At 44.7% G+C, this 12,769-nt stretch overlaps 1 protein-coding gene across 1 annotated transcript in view; it reads left to right on the forward strand.

Annotated features, from left to right (window-relative positions):
* LOC109923298 (F-box only protein 41-like) overlaps positions 1-12,769 on the forward strand; it is a 100,755-nt gene that overhangs the window by 3,288 nt on the left and 84,698 nt on the right. The window lies entirely within an intron of this gene.

Below are 12,769 nucleotides of genomic sequence, written 5' to 3' on the forward strand. Positions count from 1 at the left end.
TGAAGCATCTATATCCTGGGATATTTAGTTGCCAATCTTGCCCTTCCCTTAACCAAGTCTCAGTAATAGCAATAACATCATCCTCCCAGGTACTAATCCAAGCCCTAAGTTCATCTGCCTTACCTACTACACTTCTTGCATTAAAACAAATGCACCTCAGACCACCTGTCCCTTTGCGTTCATCATATGCTCTCTGCCTACTCTTCCCCTTCGTCACACTGACTTCATTGTCTAGTTCCTTACAGGCTTTAGTTACTACCTCCTTACTGTCCACTAACCTCCTCATTTGGTTCCCATCCCCCTGCCACATTAGTTTAAACCATCCCCAACCGCATTAGCAAATGCACCCCCAGGACATTGTTTCCAGTCCTGCCCAGGTATAGACCGTCCGATTTGTAATAGTACCACCTCCCCCAGAACCAATCCCAATGTCCCAAAAATCTGAACCCCTCCTTCCTGCACCATCTCTCAAGCCACTCATTTATCCTGCCTATTCTTTCATTTCTACTCTGACTAGCGCGTGGCACTGGTAGCAATCCTCAGATTACTACCTCTGAGGTCCTACTTTTTAACTTGGCTCCTAACTCCCTAAATTTTGCTTGTAGGACGTCATCCCGTTTATTACCTATATCATTGGTGCCTATGTGCACCACGACAGCTGGCTGTTCACCCTCCCCCTTCAGAATGTCCTGCAGTCGATCTGAGACATCCCTGACCAATCACCTGGGAGGCAACATACCATTCGGGAGTCTCGTTTTTGACCACAGAACCGCCTACCTACTCCCCTTACAATCGAATCCCCTATGACGATCGCCCTTCCACTCTTTTTCCCGCCCTTCTGTACAGCAGAGCCAGCCATGGTGCCATGAACCTGGCTACTGCTGCCTTCCCCTGGTGAGCCATCTCCCCCAACAGTATCCAAAACGGTATACCTGTTTTGGAGGGAGATGACCGCAGGGGACACCTGCTCTGCCTTCCTGCTTTTTCTCTGCCTTTTGGTCATCCATTCCCTTTCTCCCTCAGCAATCCTAATCTGCGATGTGACCGCAGGTCTATAAATACATTAAGGACAAAAGGGAGAGAATAAGGTCCCTTAAAGATTAGCAAGGCCACGTATGCGTGGAACCGCAGGACATAGGTGAGATACTACATACTAAAAGTGTCCATTGTTACAAAGGAGGAGGTCTATCTAACCTCCACCCCTACCTTATACTATTATCCATATGACTATCTAATAGCCCCTTAAATGCCCCTAATGAGGCCGACTTCACGACTCTCTCTGGCAATGCATTCCACGCCCCTACCACTCTCTGAGTAAAGAACCTACCTCTGACATCTCCCCTATATCTACCTCCATTCACTTTAAAACTATGCCCCCTCGTAATAGCTACCTCCATCCTCGGAAAAAGTCTCTGGCTGTCCACTCTATTTATACCTCTAATCATTTTGTACACCTCTATCATTGACAATGGATTCATGGTCATCATTAGATTCTTAATTCCAGATATTTAATGAATTTAAATTCCACCATCTACCATGGCAAGATTTGAACCCAGGTCCCCAGAATGTTATCTGGGTCTCTGGATTAACAGTTCAGCGATATTACCACTCAGCCATTGCCTCCCCTCTATGAGAGCAGCTCAGAGACTGCAACTCCTGTGGATGTTTGCAAAAGGAGACTTGGCTGGCAACAAACAGTGATTGGCTCCCAAGAACAGCTTATGGGTGTGAATAGAGAAAACCTGGATTGTAATGGGGTCAGCCAGCTGGACATCATAGACAACAAGTTCCCTGATTGGACCTGTTCACCTAGTCCAATCAGAGAGCCCTCGCTGACATCTAAAATGGATGAGTGTCAGAGCTACTGACACTGGTACCTGACTACGAAGGAGGCAGTACTAAAGTCAAAGACTGTAACTGTGTAAGTAAATGAAGACTTGGTGAAGGAATATCAGCCTCAATGGAACCAGAGTCATGGAGTTGTACAGCTTGGAAACAGACCCTTCGGTCCAACTCGTCCACGCCGACCAGATACCCTAAATTAATCTAGTTCCACTAGCCAGCATTTGGCCAATATCCCTCAAAACTCTTCCTATCCATGTACCCATCCAGATGCCTTTTAAATCTTGTGATTGTACTAGCCTCCACCACGTTCTCTGGCAGCTCATTCCACATACTCAGCGCCCTCTATGTGAAAAAGTTGCCCCTTTGGTCCCTTTTAAAATTTTCCCCTCTCACCCTGAACCTAAGCCCTCTCGGTTTGGACTCCCCTATCCTGGGGAAAAGACCTTGATGATTCATCCTATCCATGTCTGTCATGATTTTATAAACTTCTCGTGTCACGCCTCAGCCTCTGGCTGACCTGGGAAAATAGCCCTGGCTATTCAGCCTCTCCCTAGAGCTCAAATCCTCCAACCCTAGCAACATTCTTGTAAATCTTTTCTGAACCCTTTCAGGTTTCACAACATCCTTCCTATAGCAGGGAGACCAGAATTCAATGCAGTATTCCAAAAGTGGCCTAACCAATGTCCTGTACAGCCACAACATGACCTCCCAACTCCTATATTCAATGCACTGACCAATAAAGGCAAGTGGATCAAAAACCATAAGACACAGGCGCAGAAATTAGGCCATTCGGCCCATCTAAACCTTTTAACCACCACCCTGTCTACCTGTGACTCCAACTTCAAGGAACTACGAACCTGCACTCAAATGTCTCTTTGTTTGGCAACTCTCCCCAGAATCCTACCACTAAGTGTGTAAGTCCTGTCCCTTATGTCCCTTACCAAAATGCAACACCTCACATTCATCAAAATTAAACTCCATCTGCACACCTCAGCCCATCAGCCCATCTGATCAAGGTCACTTTGTACTCCGAGATAACGTTCTTCACTGTCTACTATACCACCAATTTTGGTGTCCTCTGCAAATTCACTAAACATTCCTCCTTTATTCACATCCAAATCATTTATTTAAATGGCAAAAAGCAGTGGATCCAGCAACCAATCCTTGTGGCACACCACTGGACACAGGCCTCCAGTCTGAAAAACAAACCTCTGCCATCACCCTCAATCTCGAACCTTCTAGCCAATTTTATACCCAAATACCGAGCTCTCCCTGGATACCATGTGATCTAACCTTGCTAACCTGTCTACGATACAGAACCTTGTCGAACACCTTACTGAAGTCCACAAAGACAACATCCACCACTCTACCCTCATCAATCTTCTTTGTCATTTCTTCAAAAACCTCAACCTAGCTAGTGAGACATGATTTCCCACACACAAAGCCAAGCTGACTATCCCTAATCAGTCCTTGCCTTTCCAACCACATGTAAATCCCTTTCCTCCAACAACCTGTCCACCACTGATATCATGCTCACCGGTCCATAGTTCCCTGGCTTTTCCTTATCACCTTTCTTAAATAATGGCGCCTCATTAGCCAATGTCCAGTCTTCTGGCACCTCACCTGTGCCTATCAATGATACAAATATCTCAGCAAACAGCCCAGCAATCACTTCCCTAACTTTTCACAAAGTTCTGGGATACATTTGATCCAATCCCGGGGATTTATCCATCTTTATGTGTTTTAAGACATCCAGCACCTCCTCTGTAAAAATGGACACTTTTAGTATATAGTATCTCACCTATCTCTTGCAGTTCCACGCATAGGTGGCCTTGCTGATCTTTAAGGGACCTTATTTTCTCCCTTTTGTCCTTACTGTATTTATAGAAACCCTTTGGATTCTCCTTAACCCTATCTCATGTCCCCGTTTTGCCCTCCTGATTTCCCTCTTGAGTTACGGCTACTGCCCTTATATTTCTCTAGGGATTCACTCGATCCCGGCTGTCTACACTTGACATATGCTTCCTCCTTTTTCTTGACCAGAACCTCAATTTCTCTAGTTATACAGCATTCCCTACACCTACCAGCCTTACCCTTCACCCTAACAGGAATATACTGTCTCTGGACTCCCATTATTTCATTTTTGAAGGCCTCCCACTTTTCAGACATCCTTTACCTATGAATATCTTCTTCACTATTAACCACCCGACCAATCTTGGTCTTATCTGCAAACTTGCTGATCATTGTGCCCCCATTTTCATCTCTATCATTTATGTATATAACAAATAATAAGGGTCCCAGTACTGCTAGACACCAGTGTAGTGATAGTAACGAGGTCAGCTAGGTGGACATCATAGAATATGAGTTCCCTGACTGTGGCTGTTAATCTGGTCCAATCAGGAAACCCTATTGACAGGTAAAAACAGGAGTGTCAGACATCCTGTTCACTTTGAGAACTGGCTCTGAAGGAGCTGGATCAATGTCAAGGACTCTCCATGTGTAAATAAAGGGTGACTTGTGACGGGTTACCGGCCCCTGTGGAATTATTTCAGCGGCAACGAGAGAAAACCATACTCCTGAAGAAATTTGCTTGCAACAGTCACCTTTGAGTTGGGCATGAAAAGCAATGAGTAATTCTCCTGACAGCTTGTGGACCCGTAGCTTTTTCGGTTATTAGGAATCTAACTTTCCCTGAGGCAACAGACACTAAAACCTTTCAAGAGTTGATGAATTTAGTTAAGGAATGTTACAACCCCAAGCCTCCTCAAATTCTGAGACCTGACTGGATTTTCTCCACAATTTGAGGATCAAAGGAATCCTTATCAGAATTTTTGACTTGGTTAAGATGACTGGCAGAGGCAAGTGACTTTGGTTTAACCCTTAATGAAATACTGAGAGACCATTTGGTAAGTGGGATTAATGATGCAACCATGCAAAAGCACCTACAAGCTTAAGCCCAACTGGACTTCAAACCAGCACGACAATTGGCTGTATCATTGGCAAATTACAAGTTGCAAGGTATTCCAATGGAAGTGGACACCCTTGCCAGTCCAACTGAACTTGGGGAACATTACTTGAGTGAAGGCAATTGCATAGCCTCACACAGGACATATCCTGAACAGAGAGACTCTATGTCAGCCCACATCAAAACCCCTAAACAAAGCCAAGCCTTGGGTTAACTGGTTGGAATTTTCTTCAGGGCTAGAAAGCCATTATAGTTGCTGCCAGTGTGTGGACTTGAGACAACAAGAGTCCCACTAGTCTTGAATTGTGCAAGAGAACTCATAGGTCGGTATCCTACACCCAAGAAAGTCCACCTACATCTGGCTTGGAACAGTTAAGTTGCTTAGCAACATCCAAATCAGAATTAATCAAAATAAACGTCTGACTACATGCTCACCCAGTTCTAACTGAGGTTGATACCAGTGTGACTGTTTCAGTGATTGCAGAAGCAATTCTTAACAAAATTCACTCTGGACTCCAACCTTTAAGTTTGCGCAAGACCTAAGCTAGACTGAGAACCTATGCCCGGAACCTTGACAAAGGGTACAACCTCGGTTCCAGTCTCCATGAGCTTATTCATTTACCACTGATTGTAGTAAAAGGCTGGGGCCCAAGCTTGATGGGGCAAAATTGGTTGAGAAAGATTCACCTAGATTGGCTCAAGATTTTTTGATTAGAAAATGGCTGCCTGAGTGAAGTCCTAATGAAATACCTGGAAGCTTTTTAGGAAGGTCTAAGAGCCATCAAAGGAACCAAGGTCAACTTATATGTTGACCAGGAAGCAATTTCATGATTCTGCAAGGCCTGCTCAGTGCTATTTGCCTTATGGGCAAAAGTACAGGCAGAAATCAGAAGGCTGGAAAGCGAAGGAATCACCATAACAGTACAGTTTGTAGAATGGGCCGCACCAGTCGTTCCGATCGTGAAGCCTGATGCGTCAGTTCCCCTTTGTGGAGATTTTAAACAAATAGTAAACCACTTTTCGCAGCTGGATAAATACCCAAACCCTCGCACACAGGGTTTATACGCAAAGCTGGCAGGGGACCTATGCTTCATGAAGTTGGACCTGACCCACACATACTTGCAATTGCAGTTAGATGAGGATTCCCAGAAGTATGTTACAATTAATACCCGTAAGGGTTTGGACAAATACACGAGACAGCCATCTGGCATATCGTCAGCCTGTACAATTTTCCAGTGGACAATGGAGAACATTTTACAAGGTCTACCCATTTATCTACATTATGTACTAATAACAGAGAAGACCAACAAGGAGCACTTAGACAACTCAGACATCGGCCTTAAACATTTCTCCCAGGTAGGCATACGCCTTAGAAAGGAAACATGTGTGTTCGAGGCATCCCAAGTGATCTACTTGGGCTACAGAGTCGACAAGACTGGGTTGCACATGTTGGAAGATAAACTGAGGGCAATCAAAGGTGCCCTGGCTCCCACGTCTTTACCAGGACTTAGGTTTCCCTTGGGCTGGTGAATTATTCCGGGAAGTTCATACATAACCTGACCTCCATCCCGGTACCTTTGCATCATCTGTTAAAAAAGGGTCAGCCTTTGAAATAGTTGCTTAGTCAAGCCATATCTTTCAGGGAAGTAAAGGAACAGCTATCATCCTCTAAGGTGTTAGCACACCATGATCCCAATGAGATCTGGTATTGACACACGATGTCTCCCCATCTGCCATGGGGGTACTATTAGCTCATCGGTGGCCCAACACAGAGGAACACCCAATAGTGTACGCATCCAGGACTTTGGGCTAGGGCAGAGTATAAATACATCCAGATAGAGAAGGAAGATTTGGCAGTCAGAAAGTTCCACCAATGCTTTTCCAGATGTAAATTTGTAATAGTAACAGACCACAAACTTCTACTTAAAGGTGTACTTAAAGAGGACAAGGCAGTGGTGCCCATAGCTTCAGGATGAATTCAGCGGTGGGCTCTAATACTAAGTGCCCTACACTTACAAGGTAGACAAACAGGAGGCTAGAAGAACACAGAAAGCCAGGCAGCATCTGGAGGAAAGGAGTTGTCAACGTTTCAGATATAACCCTTCTTCAGGTCCTGGCTGCCTGGCTTACTGTGTTCTTCCAGCCTCCTGTTTGTCTATCTTGGATTCCAACATCTGCAGTTTCTTTGGTCCTATACTTACAATCTGGAACTTTGGGAGGCCAAGTGGCAAATATGGATGTATTGAGATCTTCCCACTGGCAGATACACAACCAGTGGTACGCCAGTGGAAGAGTCTGTAATGGTTTCAGTTTTCTGGAGACACATTCTAGTCACAGCTGACAATAAGAGACTTTGGATTCAGAAAGACCCGGTCCTGGCTAAACTGAAACAGCTGGTGGTGATGGGAGAAACCAAAGGGCCGTCACACCCAGAACTGAAACCTTTTTGGACCCAAAGAGGCCAGATCACAGCTGACGACGGCATATTATTATGGGGAGCAAGAGTGATTGTCCTGAGCAAAGGTCACTGCCAGATACTGGCTGAACTCCGGCAGGATCATCCAGGGATTTCCGAAATGAAAATGTTGATGAGAAGTTATGTCTGTTGGCCAGGACTGGATGCAAATATAACTGCATTGGTGGAGCAGGGCCCAGGGTGCCAACAAGGTCAATAACTATCGCCAGCAGCTCCCCACATTCATGGGAATGGCTAGTTAAATCCTGGACTCAGTTACATGTCAACTATGCAGGTCCTTTCATGGACTCAACGTTCTTAGATACCCACACAAAATGGCTGGACATGCATAGAGTTCATTCATCTAACAAGAGGACAACGATAGAAAAACTGCACACATCTTTTGCAATACTGACGCCTGGAAGTGTTGACCACAGATAACAAGCCATCGTTTACCAGCAGGAAATTTGAGCATTTCCTAAAGTCAAACGGTATTCGACATATAACGACAGCTCCATACCATCCATTATCTAATGGTCTGGCAGAAACAGCAAGCCAAACTTTGAAGGCAGGTTTTAAGAAGCAGACTACAGCTTCACTGGATAACAAACTGTCCCAGTTCCTATTTGATTACAGGACCACCCTTCATGTAACTACAGGGATAGCTCCAGCAGAGTTGCTCATGGGGAAAAGACTCCACACAGGCTAAATTTGGTCTTCCCAAACCTTGGGGTGGGGAGGGTGTGATGGTGGTGGTGGTGGTGGTGGAATGGCACCAGGAACACCAATGCCAGACGCAAGACTCCACTAAGTGACAGTTTACTTCAAGGGACAAAGTTTGGTGTAAGAACCACTGGAATGGCCATGCCTGGGTAAGAGGCATGGCCCACACGAGGTCAGGTCAAATGACGTATAAAGTTCAGATAGGTGCAATGGTCCTGAACTAGCACATGAACCTTATGAAAGCTGCAAATTTGCAAATGGTGTGTGAGCAGAACGTGCCCGGCTCCTCAACAGCCCTCCGACTGTTCCGGAACCTGCCAGCTCTCCCTCTCCGTCAAGTGTTGTTGATACCTTGAAATCTGAGATGGATATGGTGGATGTTGCTGCCTCAGTGCCTTTGCCACCTGAAGAAGAAAATGAATTTCTTCTAAGACGCTCTGGGCCCAAGAGGTGACTTATTAGGCAAAACATGCCACCTGTATCAGAGGCAGAGTTGCAGAAAGCTGACTCGGTGCTAAAACTCCCCAGGAGGACCTACAAAAACAACCAGCCTATGTTCTCGGACTCGGAGTGGGAGGGATGGAGTGACTGCAATGGGATCAACCAGGTGGACATCACAGAATATGAGTACCCTGATTGGGGCTGTTAATCTGGTCCGATCAGGCAGACCTGGCTGATAGATAAAAACAGGAATGTCAGACATCTTGTTCACTCTGAGAGTTGGCCCTGAGAGAGCTGGATCAGTGTCAAGGACTCTCCACGTGTAAATAAAGGGTGACTTGGTGACGGGATATCAGCCTCTTTGGAGTCATTTCAATTGACCTCCAGTCACTCCAACAGCCACAATTGCTACAATTTGTGTCCTTTTACTGAGCCAGTTTGTGATCCATCTTAAATCTCACGTGTTTTAGCCTTCTCAATCAGTCTCCCATGTGGGACCTTATCAAAAGCTTTGCTAAAATCCATATAAACTATTTTCCCTCATCCACATGCTTAATCACATTTTTGAAAAATTCTAACAAATTTGTTAGGCATGACCTCCCTATGACAAAGCCATGCTGACTATCCCATGTCTTTCCAAGTGGATATTAATACTCTCTGATAGTCTTCCTACTACTGAACTGATTTTAATTTCCCAGTTCATCTCTACTGCCCTTCTTGAAAAATGGAATCACATTAGCTATTCTCCAGTCCTCTGGCTCTTCTCCCATGGCCAGAGCAGAAATAGAAATTTGTGTCAGAGCCCCTGCAATTCCCTGCCTTGCCTCCCACAGCAGCCTGTGAAATGATTAATCCAGGCCAGGGAATTTGTTCTTATGTCCAACAGAGCCTTCAATACCTCCCCATTTCCTATGTCAAACTGTGCAAGTTCCTCACAATCCCCTTTCCTGAATTCTGTACCTATTTTCTCCATTTCCAGAGTGAAGATGAAGAGAAGTATTCATTTAACACTCTTCCAATATCCTGTAGCTTTATACACAGGTCGCTACTTTGATCCCTAATGGGCCCTATTCTTTCCCTGGTTAACCTCTTCCCTTTAATCTATTTATAATGTATATATACAATGCACATAATCCACAAATGAATAATCAAAAAACATTACGTGTCTCCACTTTTCAGTTCAATCTCAGGTAGCATTTCTAATTACTGATAACGTACTAGTACCTGTTCTCTGCTAATTCTTGCCCCAGGGTTGCTGTACCTTCCCAGACTGCCGTTAGGTGTCGTACCACAACTACTGATCACCATTAGCTGCTTTTCAGCCCTGTCTGCTCTGTCCAGAAGTTCCTCTATAAATTGCTGCAGGCGAACTTTTGCATTTGCTTCACGTGCTGCTGTCTCTTGTAAGAACTGATCAATCTGTGACACCTCCCTGCAAAAATTAATAGGGGAAAGAAGTATATTAAATCACAAAAGCAAGCAAATGATTCAGATAATTGAAAAGTTCCATTGATATGCTTGCAAACACGTTAATGATAGCTCTACATTTTTCTTTTCTAACTGAACTTTAAATATATTCAATGGTGAGTTGACACCTGATGGATATTAGATGATCGTCATTGCACCACTCACTCATTAGAGAAAGACGACAATACAACATTTAAAAGGCATCTGGATGGCTGCATGAATAGGGAGGGTTTGGAGGGATATGGACCAAATGCTGGCAAATGTGCCAGTTTGGGATATCTGATCGGCGCGGATGAGTCGAGCTGAAGGGTCTGTTTCCGTGCTGTATAACTCTATGACTCTGTGACTGGTAGTGGTTTAATTCCACAGGTGAGGGGAGGGGAGGGGAGAGGTTGAGAAGGAGGTAATCTCAACCAGTGTGAGAATTGAATCCATGCTGTTGGTGTCACTCTACTTTGCAAACAAGCCATCTGCAACGCAGCATGATACCAACAGCATGGGTTCAAATCCCGCCCCAGTTAAGATTACCATGAAGGCCTCTCCTTCTTAATCTCTCCCCTCACCCGAAGCATCTTTTGACACAGTAAGCATGCTCTGCTAACATGAACATTGAAACGTTGAAGAGCCAAGATCAATTTCAAAGCTTCCTTTTCCACCATAGAGTGCTTATTTTGTCCAGTTTCTTAGAAACATATTCAGCTGGGTTCTCTATGCCCAATTCATCTTCCTTACTGAATATTAACATACCACAATAGGTAAACCAAGAATTAGGTGCACTACCAACAACTTAGTTGATAAGTCTCTGGAAAGTAGTCAGGCTATTTAATACATGAATTGCGTGAACCAAAATGGATGCAACAAATTTGGTGAACAGCTGACATCTCTAAGTCAATGGTACTTGCCAATACCCCTTCAATAACTCAATCTTGGTAAGCAATGAGGCACTGCCAACTGTGTCATAAAGCCGTAAGACACAGGAGCAGAGGTAGCTAAAGCATCAGCTAAAGTTTCCCATGGCTAATCCATCTAGCCTGCACATCCCTGGACACTATGGGCAATTTAGCATGGCCAATCCGCCTAACCTACACATTTAAAGTTTTTGAGAAGATTTGCAGGTCAGGTTGTGGATGAGGTTGTAGACTTGCTCGCCGAACCAGTGTGTTTGATTGCAGATGTTTCGTCACCCGGCTAGGTAATATCGTCAGTGCGACGCCGGTGAAGCATTGGTGTTCTGTCCCACTTGTTATTTGTATGCCTCAGTTTGCTGGGATGGTTGGCATCGCTTCCAGTTCTGTTTTTCAGTGGTTTGTATATCAGGTCCAGTTCAATGCGTTTGTTAATGGGGTTAATGGAGTTCCGGTTGGAATGCCAGGCCTCCAGGAATTCCCTGGCATGTCTCTGTTCGACTTGCGCTATTATGGATGTATTGTCCCAGTCGAATTCATGTCCTTCTTTGTCGTGTGTATTGAGACCAGTAAGAATTGGTCGGTCTCTTGGTGGCTAGTTGGTGTTCGTGTATCCTTATTGTCAGTTTGCTTCCAGTTTAGCCTACATAATGTTTCTCACAGTCCTTGCATGTTATTTTGTATATTACGTTAGTTTTATTGGTTGTGGGTACAGGATTCTTTATGTTTGTCAGTAGCTGTAGCAGCATGGATGTTGACTAGTGGGTTACCCTGACACCTAGCGGTCTAAATAGTCTTGTGGTCATCTCTGATATATCTCTGATGTACAGTAGGGTGACTAGTGTGTCTGGCCGGGTTGTGTCTTCTTGTTGTGGTCTGTCGTGAAGGTAATGGCGGATTGTGCTTTTTGGGTATCCATTCCTTTTAAAAACTCCATTTAAGTGCTCCTGTGCTGCTTTGCACAATTCCGGGTTGCTGCAGTGTGTTGTGGCTCGTTTGAATAATGTCCTGATATAGGCCAAACAGAGACATGCCAGGGAATTCCTAGAGGTCTGGCATTCCAACCGGAACTCCATCAACAAACACAATGAACTGGACCCAGTATACAAATCACTGAGAAACTGAACAGGAAGTGATGCCAACCACTTCAGCAAATTGAGGCATATAAATAACGAGCAGGACAGAACACCAACACTTCACCGGAAGCACTCTGATGTCACCTGGCAGGGTGATGAAACATCTGCAACCAAACACTGGCTCAGCGAACAAGTCTGCAACCTAACCTGCACCTCTTTGGACTGTGGAGGGAAACCGGAGCACCCGGTGGAAACCCATGCGGACACGGGGAGAACATGCAAACTCCACACAGATAGTCGCCCGAGGGTGAAATTTAACTCGGGTTCCTGGTATGTGAGGCAGCAGAGCTGCACTTTTGTTTCTTACCATGTTTATTTCAATGATTCATAATATTGATTCCAAATTAGTCAGACCCAAAATCCCACCTAACCATTAACCACCTAGGGTGGTGCGTTGCTTCTGGGTCAAAATACTGGATCTCTCTCTCTGTCTCTTTGTCTAACCTCCACCTCCTTTCATTTAAGATCTATATAGACGAGTACTTGAAATGCCATTGCATATAAGGCTATGGGATAAGTGATGGAAAATGAGGTTAGAATCAATAGATGTTTGATGACTAACATGGATGTGATAGACCGAAGGGCCTTTTATCTCCTTCAAAAGCTCTATGCCTCTAACAGCATTGTGGGTCTACTTGCAAACACATGGGCTGTAATGGTTCAAGAGTTAGTTCACCACCACCTTCTCAAGAACATGTTGGGGTGGGCAATAAATGCTGGTCAAACTAGTGATACCCACATCTCATTAAAATAACAAAAAAACCATTAGAGATAACAAGGTGTAGAGCTGGATGAGCACAGCAGGCCAAGCAGCATCAGAGGAGCAGGAAGG

The sequence above is a fragment of the Rhincodon typus genome, chromosome 1, assembly GCF_021869965.1.
Source record: "Rhincodon typus isolate 14 chromosome 1, sRhiTyp1.1, whole genome shotgun sequence".
Taxonomy (NCBI): domain Eukaryota; kingdom Metazoa; phylum Chordata; class Chondrichthyes; order Orectolobiformes; family Rhincodontidae; genus Rhincodon; species Rhincodon typus.